This window comes from Nuphar pumila, chromosome 8 (assembly GCF_984573655.1).
Source record: "Nuphar pumila chromosome 8, dmNupPumi1.hap1.1, whole genome shotgun sequence".
Lineage (NCBI taxonomy): Eukaryota > Viridiplantae > Streptophyta > Magnoliopsida > Nymphaeales > Nymphaeaceae > Nuphar > Nuphar pumila.
Window position 1 is genome coordinate 18,685,578 of NC_143256.1, and position 15,228 is coordinate 18,700,805.

General features: G+C 36.0%; 1 pseudogene across 1 annotated transcript in view; it reads left to right on the plus strand.

Moving 5' to 3' along the window:
* Positions 1-15,228, plus strand: part of LOC149829711 (actin-interacting protein 1-2-like) — a 50,927-nt pseudogene that overhangs the window by 7,765 nt on the left and 27,934 nt on the right. Inside the window, exons 2-3 of the transcript XR_016433533.1 lie at positions 5,548-5,709; positions 9,785-9,968. The product of XR_016433533.1 is annotated as an actin-interacting protein 1-2-like (transcript). The remainder of the gene's footprint in view (positions 1-5,547; positions 5,710-9,784; positions 9,969-15,228) is intronic.

Consider the following 15,228-nt stretch of genomic DNA (forward strand, 5'->3'; position numbering starts at 1 on the left):
TGTCTAAAGCCATTGGGGAATATGAGAAAAGATGGAAATATTGGAGGATGGGCCATTCCAAATTCATTGGATGGCTCATTAATACTGTTGACATCAAAAAATGCTCAAGTTTGGCAAAATTTGATTTTGCAAGTGATGCATGAAAATATCTTAAATTATAGTCTAAATGACATAGCACATATATGCAATGTGCAAAACAAGGTTAGAACCATGACCCAAGGAAAAATGAGCATTAGGGAATACTATAATGCTCTATCTCTTCTTTGGTATGAATTGACTCCTTTAGAACCTAAGTGACATTGTCATCAAGATGTAGAACTCTCTGAAAAACAAATTAAAACAAAACATTTCTATCAATTTGTTAATGGACTTAGATTCGAATTTGAAGGGACCAAATCGGTCATTCTTCGTATAGGAGTACCTATCATAGTAGAAACACTAAGAATTAACTATGGAGGAAAATAGGTTAAAAAAATCCTCTACTAAAGATGAATAATTCGTGCTTGTTATGTCAAGGCCCGAAAACCACACAGTGGCTTATAAGCCTCCTCACTTTGGAAAAACTAATGAGAATGAGAGAAACTCCAATGATTATGGGAGGAGTCTAAATGATCATGGAAGAAGTGAATATGAACACAAGAAGAGTGACAAACTAATATGCTATCATTGCTATGAGTCAGATGAGAGATGATCGAAAAGATGAAAAGAAGGTGGCTTTTGTGGGGCCATCTTTGGAAAGAAATGGTGTAGATGACAACTCCAAAAGTATGGGCTCATTGTCTTTGGCACAACTCATGGAAGCACTACAATGGTACAACCAATGTTCAAGAATCATCTGCTTATCTCCGGTGCAGCCGTATCTACATGTATTGATCCCGGTACGACTTGACTCCAAATGAGATGCGGATGCTTAGATGGATGTGAGGAAATACAATAAAAGATAAGATTCGGAACGAGGAGATACGTAAGAAGGTAGGTGTTGCACCCATTGAAAATAAGATGCGAGCGAATCGTTTACGGTGGTTTGGACATATTCGGCGAAGGCCTAATGATGCTCCAGTTAGAAGGTTGGAGAAATGGGAAAATATATTAGTTAAAAGAGGTCGGGGTAGGCCTAGGAAGACTTGGATGGAGATGATAGGAAAGGATATGATTGCTTTGAACCTCACCGAGGACATGGCATTGGATAGAAATGATTGGAGGAAAAGGATTCATGTGGAAGACCCAAAATGAATTTCTTTTTTGGTTCATATCGCTGACCCCAATTGTTTTGGGATGAAAGCGTAGTTGTTGTTGTTGTAATAAAGTTGATTAAGTTTGGGTCAGAGTTGCCAATTGAGGAAGCGGGAGTGAGAAGCGATACGGGAAGCGGGAGCGGGAAGCGAGGCACTTTAAAAAATGTAAGAAGCGGGGAAGCGTGGGACCACTTAGAAGAAAATTATGAACCGTCTCGGAAGCGAACCGGAAGCGAGGGGGAAGTGAAAAAATGAAAAAATGGGGAAGCGAGGGGGGAAGCGTGCTTCCCATAAAAGAGAAGCACGCTTCTCAAAAAAGAGGCCCCACGCGTTTCAAAAGCACGACGTTTCATGCTTCCAAAGCGCATATTGGGGAAGCACGCTTCTCCATTACCCTAGGCGCTTCCGGTAACTCTGGTTTGGGTTTTGTTTGAAAGATGGGGTGTAAGATCCGTTGTGGTTTTGTGGATGTGAAATGGAACTGTAAAGGCCCCGAGTTTCTGGGAAACTTTTCGCAATTGATTTAAAAAAAAATCCGCACTTTTCGGGGGTATGAGTTGGGGTCGTTACAGTGATAACACAACTTGATTTTAAATCTTGTTATTACTGACAATGCATTGTTTGTTAAGTCTTCTAATGCACGTATAGTGATACTACTTCTTTATGTTGATGGCATGATTATCACAGGAGGTGATAAGCAGAAAGTTAGTCATATCAAAGATGTGCTCAAAGCTAACTTTGACATGATAGATCTTGGCTTTTTAGGATACTTTTTTGGAATAAAAATAGCTTACTCACCTTGTGGGTATTTGTTGTCATAGACTAAGTATGCAACCGAGATCATAGAACGGTCAAGACTTTTAAATAAAAAATGAGTTGACACTCCAGAGGTTATCAATGCAAAGATGAAGGATGATGGAGAACCTTGAAGGATCCAACTCCCTACAGACAGATGATTAAAACTTTATCTTATCTTTTTATTACTCGTCTTGATATTGCAGATGCTATTCACTCAATTTTAGCATGATTCTACTACAATACATATGAGTGTTGTAATAAGGATTATTAGATATATCATAAATACTATTAGTTGTGTTTATTTTTATTATCTTCCTCCTCGTTAGAAGTTATTGCACATTCTGAATCTGATTGGGGGAATCTGTGAATCATTATCGCTCAATTATAGGTTTTTGTGTTTTTTTAGGGGATTTGTTGATTTCATGAAAATGCAAGAAACAACAAAAGGTGTCTTTGTCCTCTATAGAAGTAGAGTACCAAGCTATGAAAACGACAATCTCCGAGTTGGTTGTGAAGCGATTACTAGAAAATTTGGTCATTCATATAGCAGAACCCTCAAGACTATGTTGTGACAACAAAAGTGCAGCTTACATCGCCTGCAATCACAACTTTCATGAGAAGACCAACACATCAAAATGGATTGCCATTATGTGAGAAGAATTTTTGAAGAACATTACTTTTCCATATGTACCATATGAGTATCAATTGGTGGATTTCTTCTCCAAAGCACTTCTGTCACCAAGATTCCATTTTCTCCTTAGCAAACTCTCGATTGCAGCACTGTGAGTTTGAGGGGGGTTGTTAAGATATGCATATATGCATATCTAGTTGTACATATATATGATATACATATATCATATATATATAATATTATATATATATATATATATTATTCATTGTAATAGATAAATACCCACTAGGGGTATTTTTGACTTTTCACTAGACATGCAATAGGTTGTGCCCATTAGGAGCATAATAGTCTTTATTTATTTTATGTACAAACTAGGAAATTAGTTTGTAATGGAGGGCATAAAAGACAAAGCTACATAGAGTCGTTGGGACCTCCACAATGACTCTAATTCTAGCCGTTGGGGAGAGTCCCAATGGCTCTATGGCTCTCTTGTGTGTATAAATAGGTTTGATCCCCTTCCATGTAATCTAATGCTTTCTTAAGCATTTTGCAATACAATTCCCTATATTTTTTTGTGTTCTCGGCGCTTGTGTGGGTTGGTCTTGTGATTTGAATATTATGCTCTTGTAAGCCCATAAGAAGCACCATCTTGGTGCGACACTCGGACATGGTTTTCTTTGTGTCAGGTGAAGTCAACCACATTGAGGTCCATTTTTGTCTAAAAGTAGATTCAATTAACCCTAACCAAGTCCAGTTTATGTGTATTATATATATATATATAATTACATAAATACACACACATACATATATATATATATATATATATATATATACGCACCTCTGCACCAGTGTAGTTATTTTTTATTAATGAGGAATAACAATTGTAAATTGTTAATTTGATTTATTTCATGAATTTATGCATGATAAATTGATGATATGATAATTGTTTTATTTCATTAGTGTTAACTTAAAACTGTTAAAAATTATATATATATATATATATATATATATACACACCCTCCCCACACACAATTTTTTTAAAGTGTTGCATCACTGCATCCGCATCCGAACCTATGTGACATAGGTCACTTCCCTCTTAGTTTTCCCTTTGAATCCTGGTTTGCTTCCAGTTCGATTCTTAGGTCGCTTTTGGTTCGCTTCTTAGGTTGCTTCCGAGACGATTCTCAGTTCACTTCTAAGTCGTTTCACGCTTCCCGCTTCCTAAAATTTTAGAAGTGTCTCGCTTTCTGGCTTTCCACTTTCCACTTCCTTGATTGACAACTTTGGTAGAAGCTAAATTTATCAAATCATAATTTCACTAAAGGATTGTCAAGGGCAAGGCACCATTATTTAAAGATCAAGTTGTACATACTATGCTATGTGTATCTTGGGGGAGCATGTTAAGAAGTAATTGGTTCAATGGTAAAGGGGCATATAGGTATTTCACGTTAAACCGATTGCTTACTGGTAACAATAGAAAACTATGGAGATTAAATGAGATGCCTAGTGTGGTATCTTTGTAATATCACATCAAATGCATGACTTGTTTGTAAAGAACCCTAATGACGATTAGTATTGTGTTACCCTCATCATTGAGAAAGAGAGAAGGGATCATGACTTCGCTCCTCCATTCCATCTTAATTATTTTCTTTCTTCTGCTTCTTCCTTATTTCTGCGGATTTGATGTGTTTGATACCTGTGCATGGCTTAAAAACAGGCCCAACTCTAAGACAATGAATTAATCAAACACAAGGATAATAGTCCTGACTAACCTGAGTTGATCTATGTGTTGCCCTATGTTGTCAAAGGCGTGCCTATTGTTTATATATTGTTTTATATATATATATATATTGTGTATGTTTTGTTTATCTACTTTATTGATTAATAATTGTTTGTTTTGAAATGTTTAATTAGAACAATGGAAGATGCAAACCCAAGTTCTTCAGATGATTGTGGATTGGCTCCTCTAAATGCAAGTGCAAGTGGCTCTTGTTCCAACCCTAGCAGAGAATCTTCAACAAAAAGGAAAATTAGAAACTCTGGGGATCCGACATGGAATTGGGCATTTTGCAAGGATGAGGCAAATTTGAATTCAGTGACGTGATCTGTGCAAAAATACATATAAAGGCGGAATCTACAGAATTGTTTGTTCTTAATTTTTTTTGCCCGCCTAGGCCCTGCCTAGTCGGCCGCCTAGGCCTTTTCGAAGGTCCTCCAACTAGCCCCGCCTAGCGCTTTCGACAACATAGTGTGTTGGTCACATTACATGTCACCATGTGATCTAATTCTAGCAACATTCACCGATAGAACCATGAACCAGGTCTATAATTTGGAAAACACCTCATCCTCTTAAAACTCACAAAGGTGCTTCACCACCTAAAAGTTTATTAACGTTGATTACATTTCACTAGCCTGCCAGAGTCAGGAGAGTTATCAGGCATACCATCAACACTTGTTCTATTTCGTTGCAACAGCTACTCCTTTTTGGGATCTTGGTCTGTGCTAAAGGTAAATATGACATTTACTTAACCAAGAATATGTAGTTTTTTTATTATTTATAATTGAATCATTTGCACACAATTAAAAAATGACAAAGCAAGCATGCATAATGTTGCTAATTCCATTTTCTTTTGATACCTCAAAGAGTAAGGAAAGGGTGATTTTTTTGTCTTTCTATCATTGACATTCTGTTTATGATAGAGATAATATCTTTTTTTTTTTCTAGCATTATTTACCATATGTGAAGTTTGATTGAGATTGCCTTGATATTTTACATTTAAATTTGTTTCGGTTGTATTTTGTGCTTTGCACAATTTATAGTTTAATCCATCTTTGTCATGGTGATCTCCTTCTCTTTGTTGTATTTTTTGTTTTTGTTTGTAGGTGGGATTCAGGATCAACTGTTGGTGAGTTTGACGGTCATTCAAGACGTGTCTTAAGTTGTGCATTCAAGCCTACAAGACCTTTTCGTATTGTTACATGTGGAGAAGATTACTTGGTGAATTTCTATGAGGGACCACCATTTAGGTTCAAACTGTCACAAAGGTTAGTCTTGTTTATGGTTTTAAGAGATTGATTTATACTATATTAGGTCAAGGATAGTGCAAATTTGCTAAAGGTTCAGCTGTTTTAACATAATTGTTTTGTATGAAGAATCCTTTGGTACATTGTCTTTCTTTTTTGGTAAAGGTATGAGGATCCAATGCAGGAACTGAAGCGTGACATGTTAGCCTGTCGAAGCAAATGAAATTCTAATAGCTATTCAGTATATGATGTGTTAGCTTTTAAGTAAATAATGACCATTCTCAAACTTTAGGAGTGCACTCTGGCTTGAAACATTACTATAACGTTTAACTTGCAATGGAATATAAAATCATGGTATAAATAAGTGTTCCTAGTATCTTCATGCTTGAATGACATTTTCCAAAAGCAATGCACATGATGTAAATAATATTTTCTCCAAATTGTAAGGAATTATGTGCTCTAGTGAGGGAGATGTATACCTGCCCTTTATCTGATGTGTAGTCTGTTTAAAACTAGTAAGAGAATTAACTAATAACATCCAAGGGGAATATATCAGGGTATTGAAGATAACATTTAAACTATTATTCCTAAAATGGCCAACACAGGTTTAAATTAACTGCACCGTCTAGGTAAATGTTTTAATATAATTGATCTTTGTTCTTGTAGGGACAGGACTACCACTTTTTCTACCAAAAATCTAAACAGATTTTTCAAGCCATAACTAGAGAGCTTTTCTGTCCTAGAGGATGGGCCCTGCTGGTTTCCAGATCACAGTTCATATCTTGATAATATTGCTTCAAAATACATTATAACTGCCAAGCCCCCTTCATGAGAGCAACATAGTTATGAATCTAGTCTGAGCACATCAGGAACACTTACTAATTTAGGTCTCTCTCCCTCTGTGTTTAAGGCTGGAAGGTTATAAAAATGGCAAAAAGCAGAAAATATGACAAGAACATGAGGGGCTTGGCAAACTTTCTTTTTCTTAACAGTTAACATAGGTTATGGATATATAAATGATAAAAGAGTAAGTTAACCGATAAGGGAAAAGGCTACTAACAAATGACGCTTCTCTAGAAAATCTAATTGCACATTCATAAAGGTTTAAGTTTCATATATACATATGGATTCATACAGTTTGAGGATTTGATTAACATATTTGTTAGATTTGAAATTAGATCAAACTAGATTAGCTTTCTATTCAAAGTAATTTAAACATGTATCTCTATTTGAATCTTTATGGCTATGGCCACATATGAGAAAAAATGGAAAGAATGGAGAATGGGGCATGCCAAGATTATGTCTTGGGTCATTAGTAGTCTTGATATCAAGAAGTGCTTGAGTCTAGCTAAATTTGAACATGCAAATAAATATTTGCATGAGACTATCTTAAGAAAATGTATTCTCTTAAATCTATGTCACATGGGTGCAGGTGCAGGGGCAGGGGTGCGACACTTTAAAAAAACTTGGGTGCGGGGATGCGGCAAAAAGTTGGACATAAATGACCCTGGGTGCATTGACTGCACCCAGGGTCAGGTTGATCGCATCGGGTGCGGGTGCGATGTGAGTGCAGCACCTAGTTGAAGAGTCCCTGTGACATAGTCTTAAAGATATTACCCACATTTGCAACTTGTAAGACAAGGTACACACTATGATTCAAGGAGAAAAATGTATTAGAGAATATTTTAGTAAGTTGTTCGACCTTTGGAATGAGTTTGCTCTTCTTGAGTCACAATGACATTATCCCAAAGACATAGAACTCCGTCAAAGACAAATTGATGTGAAACATTTTTATCAATTCATCAATGGTCTAAGACCGGAGTTTGAGTCTACTAAATCGGCTTTTCTTCATAAAGGAGAAGTTCTCTCTATTGAAGAGCTAAGTATGAAAGAAAATAGACTAAAAAAAAGACATTTAAAGATGATGATAATTCGGTCATAGCCGTGTCTAGGCTGAGAAACCATGTCCATGCTTACCAACTACTACATTATAACTATCACATTATAAGAGACCAAACAATGATAGCTATGGAAAGCAAGACAATGAGTTTGAAAAAAAAATAAATTATTTGCTATTATTGTCGTGAACCGGGGTATGTCAAGATATATTGTCCTAAACTAAAGATACCCTATGAGAAGAAGGTAGCCTCCGTTGCTCAAGAGTCAAGTGAATTCAAAGCTACACAAGAATCAACTATTGAGAGCATGTCCTTGACTCAAATTGTAGAAGCTCTTCAACCTCTATTCAAAGGAGCTTCACCAACCGAAGCTACGGTCTCTTCTGTTGGCATCTTTGATCCCAGTAAGTCTCTTTGGCTTCTTGGCTCATGTGCCTCATTTCATATGACACTAAATTGTGATATTTTATCTGGATGTCATAACTCAAGCGAGTCAAATGTTTTTTATTGTTGATAGAATATCTCTTGAGATAAAGGGAATAAGAAATTTTGAAAATATTTTAAAGAGATTTTTTATTCAAAAAATTAGATATATTCCTAAGTTAAGCCTAAATCTTTTATTTGTCTCTTAATTATGTGACCTTTGGTATAATGTTTCTTTCTCTTCTATTGGTTTATGAGTGCGGGATCGTCTCTCAGGGAAGCTGATTTGAGAAGGCTGTAAAGAAGGAGGTTTATACTACATAGATTTTTTGGAAATACCTAAGAATACTTTTTGTTATAATGTTTAAAAACTGAATTTTGGATTTTGGAGCTCCCTAACCAAAATCTTCTGAAATATTATCTGCATGAATGCAACCAAAACTGATTGGAGCTCCCATGTGGCAGGTCATGAATCCCCTTGTCATTTTGTGGTTGATGTATGCTTCAAAATTTCCCTTCATATCTTCATCTGGTCTGATACCATCTTCAGATTGATGGTAACATGATTATGTTCCTTTGATGTGTGAAAGAATATGTGGTGTGTGCGAACTGTGAAACAAGGTGAGAGAAATGAGTGAGTGAGGAGGAAGAAGAAGATATAGGAAAAGAGAGGAAGTGAGAAAAGACAAGGGAGAAAGAGAATAGGGGTTGGAATCGTGCCCTATCCCTCTCATATTGACCCTTATAAAGGTAATTTAAGTCAGTTTACAAAAATGCCCTTCATAACTATATCTTTTGACCTATTGGGTCTTGAATACAAAAAAGGACTTCACTAGCCAATCAGTTTTGACTCTCATGTAATGCTTCCTTATAACATATTGTTCTTCAAAGGATAAACCAGAGTTGCCAGTTGGGGAAGCAATTCGGGTAGCGGAAGCGGGAAGTGAGGGGGAAGCGAAAAAAGGAAAAAACAAAAAAAGGAAAAAACAAAAAAAGGAAAAAAAGATACATTTTGGAAGCGCCACGTTTCGCGCCTCCGAAATACGCTTCGGAGAAGCATGCTTCCCCATGTCCTATGGTACTTCCGGTAACCCTGGGATAAACCTCTAAACTGGTCATCATGATGTATATGAACCCTTTATTTTTGTTACCTCATTAATTCACTGGTCTGCACTCCAGTTAAGCTAACCAAAACAGAAAAAGTGAAAAAGTGGAAAACTTCCCTTAAGTATCCACTAAACCTGCCATCTTCTGATCGATGCAATTGGATTGAGTGTTAGATGTCTTCATCCTTCTAAGATTTTAATTCATGGTAGCCTCTTGGTTCAAGATAGAACGCAGAAACATAACATTTATTCAAGTTTCCTTGCATTGCTTGTTTGGCCCATCAAATATTGTGCATTGGTGTGATTTGGCTACATTGTTTACAAGATGCCTTTCCCCATTAATTGTTGAAGCATACTCTTTATTTTGGAGCAACAGTCGTGTCCTTGATTTGCAGAGTCCAATGCAAAACTTCTGGAAAAATGTTCTAGGGTTCATATTAATTAACATCGAGTGCTTGGTATTTTTTCTTTTTTTTTTTCAAAATTTCTTGTAGGAGAAATGTAGTCATTATTTTAATTTTATGTCAATGATAAAAAACTCATTCATGGCATTGTAGCAATGTAGGCTTGTGGCCATAATAAAATATAATGTGCTGAGGAAGATGTTCTTGATTGTGTCTTACCGAACAGAGGTAGTATCTAAAGGAAAAATTATTGTTTGAAGTGCAGGGAACATTCCAACTTTGTCAATTGCGTAAGGTTTTCTCCTGATGGAAGCAAGTTTATCAGTGTAAGTTCAGATAAGAAAGGTATACTATATGATGGGAGGACAGGAGAAAAGATTGGGGAGCTATCTGCTGAAGGTCACAATGGTAGCATCTATGTTGTTAGTTGGAGTCCTGACAGTAAAGCGGTATTTATGATATTCCTATGCTATTTTCATTATTGATTAATAATTATACTTCCAGTGGTGGACTTAGGATGCAAATATCTACATTGAATGATATCTACTTTTTCCTTTTTCAGATTCTTAGATTGATAATATGAACATTTTAATTGGAACACAATTAAATTTAAATGTTACTTATATAATCAAATGCCTGACTAATGGAGAGTTTTTCTTCTACTTTTTTGTTTTTTGGTTGATCGAAGAAGCACATTCATTTATCTGTTGAATGAAAGTTTTATACAATCTGGTTTACCTATATTTTAATGGTCTCCAGCACCATACTGGTTCTGATGGGGCTGTACTTGTCTGTATTGCAGGTGTGAGTGGAAGTGTTAATCCAAAGTTTCATTGTGTGCTTTAGTCTGCTTTTCTTTGGTATTGATAGAAAATTCTTTCATATTTTCTGTGCAGTTGGATAAACCTGGTTGAGGTTATATTTGTCACAAAATGGCACGGATCCCAATACCCTCCATAATGGACTCCGAGGGTCAAAACATAATGCATTTAAACAAAAACATAAGAACTAAAATGAAACACAATAGAATATGAGTAAATAACTTCATTAATAAAGAACACTAAAAATACAAAAAAAATACATTTTAATCCTCATTACAATACACTAAAAAACACACAAGAAGCCTAAAACCATGGTTGCTAGTCGAGGAAGCGGGAAGCGATATGTGAAGTGGAAGCGGGAAGCGTGGCACTTTCAAAATTTTAGGAAGCGGGAAGCATGGGACGACTTAAAAGCGAATCAAGAATCGTCTCGAAAGCGAACCAGAAGCGAATCTGGAAGCGACCTAGGAAGCGAGGGGGAAGCGAAAAATAAAATAAAAATAAAAATACAAAAAAAGGGAGGAAATGCAGGGAAAGCGAAGGAGAAGCGTGCTTCCCATAAATGGGAAGTGTGTTTCCTATAAATGGGAAGCATGTTTCCCATAAAAGAGAAACGCGCTTCCCATAAATGGGAAATGCGCTTTTCAAAAAAATTGGTGCTTCTCAGTGCGTTTTGGAAGCGCGACGTTTTACGCTTCCGAAACATGCTTCCCCACTAGGCTAGGTGCTTCCAGTAACTCTGCCTAAAACTACTCATCACTCCCTCACCTTACAAAGGCACCCACCCACCCATATTTATAGAGAAAAGAAGGAAGAAGAGAGAGATTAAAGGAGAGAAAAAGGGAGACCACACTAACCATTGGACCATAAGTCAAACAACTAGTCCAAGTCAACCAAAGTTGACTTAACTTTAAAGTATATATATCAGAGTTACCGAAAGCACCTAGCCTAGTGGAAGCACGAAATATTGTGCTTCCGAAACGCGTTGGGAAGCGCCATTTTTTTTGAGAAGCGTGCTTTCCCGTTGCTTATCCCGCGCTTCTCCTGCGCTTCCTCCCTTTTTTCATTTTTTTTTATTTTTATTTTTTCGCTTCCCCCTCGCTTCGTAGGTCGCTTCCGGTTCGCTTCCTAGGTCGCTTTCAAGATGATTCTTGATTCGCTTTTAAGTAGTCTCACGCAGAGTTACCGGAAGCGCCTAGCTAAAAGGGGAAGCGCGCTTCGGAAGCGCGAAACGTCGCGCTTCCGAAGCGTGGGGGGAAGCGTCCCCCTTTTTTGGGAAGCGCGCTTCCCTTTAATGGGGGACGCGTTTCCCTTTAATGGGGGACGCGCTTCCCTTTAATGGGAAGCGCGCTTCCCCCACGCTTCCCCATCGCTTCCCCAACGCTTCCCCCACGCTTCCCCCTCGCTTCCCCTGTTTTTTCAAATTTTTTGTATTTTTTATTTTTTATTTTTATTTTTTTCGCTTCCCCCTCGCTTCCGAGACACTTCCTAGGTCGCTTCCGAGACGCTTCCTAGGTCGCTTCCGAGACGCTTCCCGAATCGCTCCTAAGTGGTCCCACGCTTCCCCGCTTCCTAAAATTTTGAAAGTGCCTCGCTTCCCGCTCCCGCTTCCCGTATCGCTTCCCGCTTCCTCAACTGGCAACCATGGTCTCACGTTTCTCGCTTCCTAAAATTTTGAAAGTGCCACGCTTCCTGCTCCTGCTTCCTCGACTGGCAACCATGATATATGTTAACGCCCCCGCTCAAACTTACATTGACTCACTATAAGTTTGCAATTACAAAAGGAATCCCATTACACAAGATATCGACATGTTCTTCTATAATACAAATTCTTGAAGGAGCTTCTAGATCTTCCTTGATATGCTCGAAAGGTCTCTAGAATCATCAATAATGCCAATATTTTAAAGAGTGCAAAAGGAGCAATCCAACTAAAAATAACTATATATATATATATATATATATATATATATAGAGAGAGAGAGAGAGAGAGAGAGAGAGAGAGTAATGGGTACGTGCTAAATAAAATATGCTAGATGAAACATGCTAAATGAGTTTTTCAGGGTTTTTTTTGTTTTATTTTTAAATTCTAATCGTACAAATGTGATCTATGTACTTGATTTTATAGGGTTCAACTCTTTAAGTGTTCTATTCTGACACATGAGCGGGTTTTTATAACGTTTAAAAAATCACCATTCCAAAATCTTTGTTAATTTTTAGGCTCCAAATATCATTTTTTTCATCGAAAACACATGATCCAAGTGTGGATTCCTCGTAAATTGACCATGCCCAACACATTTATGGGGTCAGAACTGCAAAAAAAAAACCCACACCAAAAGAGCAGAAAAACCCATTTAGCACATTTCATTCGCATATTTCATTTCGTACACACCCATCTCTCTCTCTCTCTCTCTCTCTCTCTCTATATATATATATATATAAATGACCAAACACGCCAAAAATACAATACATATTTAATAAGACATTTTAATAATTTTCAAAATCTTTTAATAGTAAGAAAATTTTTCAACATCAATTTTGAAAGTCATTAAATTTTTATACACAATATTCATTGAGAGTCTCACCTCAATAGATAATTTTACGAAATCATAGTTCTTGATTTATAAGAGAACACAATTGCATATTATCAAAAGAAGAGATGCATGCATAAAATATCTCAAAGATAAACGTATAAATCATTCATCACTTTAAACATTCATGAAAACATGCATTATTGAAAGTCAATACACACATCTATCTCGAAAAGCACATTAATGCATGAAATATGAATTTTCAAACCACATCAATACCATGAATAAATAACTCACAAAAGAGTTTAACCCACACAAAAAATATTCATAAAGCAGGGTTTTTCAAAACAAGTAGCCATATTAAATGTACAACAGAAATAATGGGGAAGTTCAAAATCCCACGTACAAATCATAACAAGAGATATTTTGTAATAATGACAAATATTAATAACAATTTAAATCTCAACAATAGAAACAATATCTATAAATACACTCAAAATATTGCATCCTATGCAACCAAGGCATATCATGATGTAAATCACCCAAGATAACTAATCATGGAACACATTTAAAATATCTTTAAGCATGCAATTAAAACATATTCAATGCAAAATGCATGAAGAATTTTCAATAACCATTTCCCAGACAAGGGTAAATGAGTGATTTTTTTTTAGAAATTTTGTGGAGAGATTTGAAAATCCCACAAATATCAAGAAATGATATTTTGCAAACCTTCACAATAGTTCGACCACCATAAGCAATTTACCTCGCTTGACCTTCAAACCTCAAAATTCAAGTGTAATAGCTGCTAGAACAAGAGATCAATGACAATGCCACTTATGAGCTTAACAAACACACAAAAAGTGTGAACATCTCATCTATATAAAATAACACTTAAATAAGAGACAAACCTCAATGTTTCAGCTACTAGAAAAAGAGCATAATACAAACACACAAAAAGTATGAATAACCAATGGGTGCACCTAACTCATTGCAAACAAATCTTTCTTGTCTACGTAAAATGACACTTAAATAAGAGACAAACCTCAATATTGAAGTGCATCAGCTACTAAAATAAGAGTATAATACAAACACACAAAATGTGAATAACCAATGGGTGCATATAACTCACCACAAAAATATCTTTTAAATAAGAGACATAATAGGAGAAGACACGAAGTAAGAGAGCTTGTAATAAAAACAAACTAATGTCATCAAGAAGGATAAATGTATCAATTTTAACAATCTTTCAAACACCATATTTTCAAAATAGATAACCATCACAGATAAACATAATTATAAGTATTCATAATAACATTGTCCAAATAAACAAATGAGTGATATAACACACTCATAGAACTAGAGATCAAACAACCGTCAATTAGAGCCAAACTATAAGGCGACAATCTATACTGATAAGAAAACCAAGGTGCACACAACTCACCCCAACAAGCATCTCTTGTTCAACAAAAGCAACATGGATGTAGATACCAATCAAACCCAAGACAAGTGACAACACATCACTCATAACCTTTGGGAATCTAGACTAGTAAGATGACATGAGGTGCACACATAACTCACCTCAACGGCTAACTCTGACCCAACAACAAGGCCAAAAATAAATGGCGCATCCTAGAAAAATCTATGATGGACAAAAAACAATGCCAAAAGAAGGCAAAAAATACTCACGGAAATTGATTTTCAAATAAGTGAGTTCATATATAAAAGTACCGATTTGAAAAAACAAAGTTTTAAATCAAATCCAATAAAGGTAGATGAAGACTTAGAATGAATATAGTTCAATCATATGCACAACAATATGTCAATTGATGCAATCACTTCCAACACAAGATGTCTCATGACAAATTTTACAAACTTTGACAAGCAAATAATGGACAAGAATCATGCCCAATATAAATAATCTACATAGATGTGATGAAATTATGATGTTAGAGTATCTTTCAAAAGATAATGGAATCATGAATCCACCAATCAAGAAACAAGTGCACTAAGGCACATCATATACAAAAGATCCAATAAATCTCAATAAAAAGACAAAAGTATATGATTTTATTAAAGAAAAGCTTCTAAGAAGCTAGATCTAAATCATTAGTCTACTATTAGACAATTGATGACAAACATATAGAGATTCACAAAGAGCTATATAACTATCAACAACCATGAACTCATATATATCATACAAAGAATTTTATCACAATGTAACAAATATAAAATCTTTAAGAAACATGCAATGAAGTATCAATGCACAAGAAAGAAACCACTAAGGGTTACAAAAGTGCACAAACACTCAAGTCACTAAGCTACCAAAAAGCACATAAAACTACTAAGGGCTAAGCAAC